A 5407-nucleotide genomic window follows, 5' to 3' on the forward strand; every position below is an offset into this window, starting at 1 on the left:
GCTTTTAATTTTCTTTCTAGGCAACATATTTTAATAATGCAAATTCTATTATTAGCAATGAAAAACTTTCAAAATTTTCATGGTACTAAAAATATGATTTTGAAATGTCTATAACTTTTTTGTTATTGAAGCTTCAAATTTTGGGTATGGGTCTTTCAGCAGTTAAAGCAGTGTATTTCTTGCAGAGTTCCTTTAAAGGACGCCTGCAAGAAATAACACGCGTTAACTGCTGAAAGACTGCCACAAGAAGACCTAATACCCCAAATTTAAAGCCTTCAGCTTCAATAACAAAAAAGTTCTAGGCATTTCAAAATAGCATTTTATGTACAATGGAATTTTTGAAAGATTTCCAATGCTCATAAAAGAAAAAACAATATTAAATTACGTCGCCTAGACACAAAATTATAACCTTATCTTTTTTCAGTTGAACAGAGAAAGCTGAACAGTGAACATTCATTTTTCTATATTCTCGACTCGGCTCATGTATTTGTGATTAAATAGATAGGTAAGCAATTTTTACATTAAACAATCAAATATATATAATACATATATATTTCATACATACTGACTAAAAAGAAAGATAATACACAGAACAATTCCCACTACTCAATAAGCATGGATCAAAAACTCGAAAATTTAAAAACTAAATTGATAAAAGATTCATCCGATTTTGTACATGTAAACGACAGACAAAAATTCACTGAAAAAATGACAAAATTACTCAATATTGAGCTTGAAAAACTCAAGATAGAATTGGGGGTACTACCTAAAATACAACGAGAATTCGCTAAATCGAAAAACTGCTTCTTCTTAGCCACCCAAAATGACCAAAATACAGAGGAAATTGACAACATAGTTAGGGACATCCTTAATGATGGACTTGAAAAAAAAACGGACGGAAAAACAGACACAAAAAAAGAGATTGAAAAATCCTTCCCAAAAATGATCAACAACCCACCCGTTAAGATTCCCATGGGCGGAAAGACGGACAAGAAAGAGAAGAAAAAAGCAGGTTGTCTCTACAAAATCTCTTTTACTAACAATAAGTTCAATCTTTCAGATGATACAGGCTATTATCCAGCTGAAATCTTTCTGATGGGTCTTGCAAGCTTTAACAAGAACAAGGAGAAACAAGATTTTGTCCAGGTAACTAGAGAGATACCCCACTGTGCTAAACAGCACGTAAAAAAGCTTAATGAAATAGCGTACAAATTACGAAAAAAGAACTATAAAACGAGACAAAACATAGACTTCAAAACATATAGATACACATTAGAAATTAAAAAAGCGGGCGAAAATTGGCAACCACTAACTGAAGTTGCAAATGCTTTCAAAACCATCAAAAAAGATTGGGAAGAGGCAATCAAATTACCCTATATACCATATGAAAGAAAAAAAGACAATTAAATATAGAAACTAAAAAGTAAAACATGATTGTTACTAATTATTATTTTCTTACCCTTCATGAATATTATCTTCCTTGTTAAACAAGAGCAAATTCTCTCTCTATACCGTCTTCCTCGCAAATAGAAAGCAAAAAATTGTTTCTCTATGATGACGTAATCCTATATTCACTAAAAAAAATATTTATTTCAGGCCAGTAACATTGATACCACCAAAAACAACAGTATTGTTAAAAACAGCAAGAACAAGGATTAACTGCTAACATCAAAGAGGTAACTAGCAAATTTGAACTTTAATATTATACAATAAATAAATCTTCTATTACACACTTATAATAATCTAACATTCTATATGACTTACAAACCCTATGAAATTAACTAACAGTTTTATTATCCAACTAGAAAAAAGATACTACTGAACACAGCTAATATTGTTTACTTATATTTTAGCCGACACCAGCTGTAGAACTACACCACCCTATAAGACAACAACTATTTTGGTCTTCTTCACCACTCTACTGAAAGCCGGTAGAACCACACCACCTTTTAAGACAAACTGTTTTGGTCTTTTTCAACACTCTACTGAAAGCCGACACCCACCAGTAGAACACCGCCTTTTTAAGACAAACTGAAGACCATTACTGACTAGCTGAACTATCAACAAGGGCTACACAAACAGGTAAAATGACTTTAATTATATTAATATTACTTATAAAATTACTATCTATAGACTGTAAGACTGAAAACTCTACTTTTTACCTAACTTACAACACACTAAATGTCACGGAAACTATTACACTAGACAATCTGATAATATTAAATGAACAACTAAAAACGCAGGCAGAATCACTAAGACATATCAACACTACAAACTTCTTTCAAGATACACTTTACTTACAAATAATAAAGGATCACAAAATCATTAGGCAAAAATGCATTAACCTTGGAATAAAGGTAAACACAGTGGCAAAAAGAAGTACTTTAATTAACTTAGGCATACTATCAGAGTACATAGGTTTAGCCAGTACAGACACCACAAATGACTTAGCCAAAAGAATAAATTACATAGAAAACGAAATAAACACACAAAATAGCAACACACATGAGATTCTTAATAACTTTGCAAAACAGTTAATTATCATAGAAAGATGGACAGAGCTAGAGAGAGAGAACCAACTTAACAGCGCAAAGACGACTTTCCTTTACTTAAAACTCAGTCACATCTCCTCACACCTAAAAGATATTATTACAGACTTAGAAATAGCAAAAATTGCCTGGTCAATAAACTTGCCATCTAACATTATCTTTAACTTAAACATACTGACCAACAAACTTGACAATATTAACAGAGAGATAGAGTTCCCACTAGTTCAAGCCAACAATTACACACTACTAAGCAAAATAAAAAATAGCATAAGTTTTAAGATCAAGAACAATATACTTTATCAGTCTGTCTCAATACCTTTGATAAAAAGAAATGACATATGTACTAGCAACAATGAATATGGGAGTTTAAACTGCATAGGCTACTCTACAACTTTAAACCTCTCCGACTGTACTCTACTAGAACATAATAAGTATATTTGTGCTCAAAGACCATGTATGGTTCTTGAAAATGCAAAGATTAATTGCACAAGACTTACTGACACTACATATATTTCAGATACAAGAAGTACTCCTTGTGCTATCTCCGTGGGAAACAAACACAAAAACCTGATTCTCAACAACAAACAGGATGAGTGAGGTAGAACTAAGTAAATTGTCCAAAGATGAAACCAAACAGTTAGCACAACTTACAAAACTCCTATTAAATCAATTGAATGCCAAAAATAAACTCAGCCCCAGTCCTACTAGAAGCTCAAGCCCAAACAGTAGCTACAACGAAACAAAGAAAAGAAAACACAAAAAATCTTCTCCTCCAAGGAAAAAACAAAAACACAGATACAAAACTCCAGCTACAATTCCCTCATCCTCCTCATCCTCCTCCTCATCCTCCTCCTCATCCTCATCCTCTGATGACCATGAATCAGAGCATGAAGAAAATGTGAGGAAAGTTATCCTAAAATCCACTGATGAAGATGATGAAGAAGAAATAGTAAACGGGGCATCACCCACGAGTCTTATTTCATCGCCATCTCCTCCACACTCCCCTTCTCCCCCTCGCTCCCCTTCTCCTTCAAGAAGCCGCATACAGAAAACGGATAACATGAAAGAAACTCTAAATAAGATACTACAAACAATCAAAACTCAATGTGAAGAAACACATACAAGGAACGCCCAGCGGACAATCTGTCAATACTTTAATACAAAATATGGATGTAAACTAAAAATCCAGACTGATGGGCATGGAGCTAAATGCTTCAATCAAAGGAGTAATAAGTGCTTTTATCATGGTTGTCTGTACTGCTACTCTCTTTTCAGAGCCCTTTATTTCCACAGAGTCAAGGATTGCAAAATTAAAAAGATACTTGATGAATTATCCATAACCATTGATTAGTAACATTCATGATTCATGATATATAACAATATTAAAATGCAATTAAAAATACTAGCTATGATTTATAAATTGTTTTTTTTATGCACTGTACATAAATAAAATACTACAATTTTGTAATTGCTAAATATAGTAATATTTTTTCTAATCTGTATTTATCTAGCGTTATTTTTTTTTTATGATTGTTATGATTGTATCTCAGTCAAGAAAAAAAATTCACATACACAGTATGGAAATGTTAATTAATGCATTGATTGTCAACCAAACTAAATATGTTATTAATATTATTAAAATTATTACATTAATCTTGATCATATTTTACTTAAAATAAACGAACTATGAACTATAAGAGTAACAAAAATAACAAGCTTAATACAAGCATAAACACAACAGTATCTCAATAAAATTTCTATTCTTAAGTAGATCTTTAAGAGTGACAAAAATAACAAGCACAAATCTTTAAGTAACATAACCAAATATATTTAGTACTAAATTACATTAATCTCGATTATAGTTCTTACTTAATGTTCAAACAGACTGTGACAATACAACAGTATCCATTGATAAAAAAAAAAAATCATAAGCTAACTTGCCAAAAAACTAATATTGCTCTTGCTATCCTTACTATGAGTAAATAGCATAACACTCGCAAAATGTAAAAAAAAAAGAAAATAGTTCAATCCTAAATTATTAAGCAGCAACCCGATTCAATCTTTTCTTTTCATGTAGACTTAAGAGTGTCAAAAAAAAAAAACAAGCAATAAGCTATTAGTTTCACAAGTAAATTAAGATGCATGCAAATGATAAAAAAGAATATAGTAAGCCAATACTTATTATTAAGCAGCAATATGAATAAAATTCTAAGAGTGGCAAGAATAACAAGCACAAAATTTAAAGAACCAACATAAAATATCACTCTCGAATTTCCTTGATGTATCAAGGAGCATAGTGTGATACACAATAACATACATGGATGTATCCAGAAGCATAATATGATACACAATAAGATACATGAATGTAGCCAGAAGCATAGTGCGATACACAATATCATGGAGATGCGACATCCAAATTTCAAAATTCTTTGAACGTACAGACAAGATTCTTATAGAAATGCTTCGCATCTAGTTCACTTTATTTATACCCTCTATAAATTAACACAATATAAGACTTTAGTCTAATTATTGATTGACAGTTTATAGCAATTATCTCGCCCACTTCAGGGCATAAGACACAGATAATATGGTCAGCCCTCAGGCAGTTTTAATGTATTTTTATCTTAACTACTACTTTAATAGTAATTACAACTGAAAATTTTATTAATGGCATTAATTATCAACACATAACCAGTATATTAGTAAAAAAAAAACTACTTCTTGAAAGTATACATGAATAATTATATACTCAAAATCTTATCAGCAACAGATAATAAATTTCAACACTTTCAAATACTTACCTACTGTAATATGTATGTTTAATAAAATGTGATAAATTATTAAATTGCTTACCGTTT

At 31.1% G+C, this 5407-nt stretch overlaps 1 long non-coding RNA gene across 1 annotated transcript; it reads left to right on the forward strand.

Moving 5' to 3' along the window:
* The first annotated feature begins 419 nt into the window (after positions 1-419).
* LOC145322857 (uncharacterized) lies at positions 420-4202 on the forward strand. Its single transcript, XR_013880827.1, has 5 exons — positions 420-505; positions 1061-1146; positions 1597-1676; positions 1854-2082; positions 3067-4202. It is a non-coding gene; the product is annotated as an uncharacterized LOC145322857 (long non-coding RNA).
* The last annotated feature ends 1205 nt before the right edge of the window (positions 4203-5407 follow it).

This window comes from Acartia tonsa, chromosome 6 (genome assembly GCF_053477335.1).
Source record: "Acartia tonsa isolate MP-2025a chromosome 6, ASM5347733v1, whole genome shotgun sequence".
Classification (NCBI taxonomy): domain Eukaryota; kingdom Metazoa; phylum Arthropoda; class Copepoda; order Calanoida; family Acartiidae; genus Acartia; species Acartia tonsa.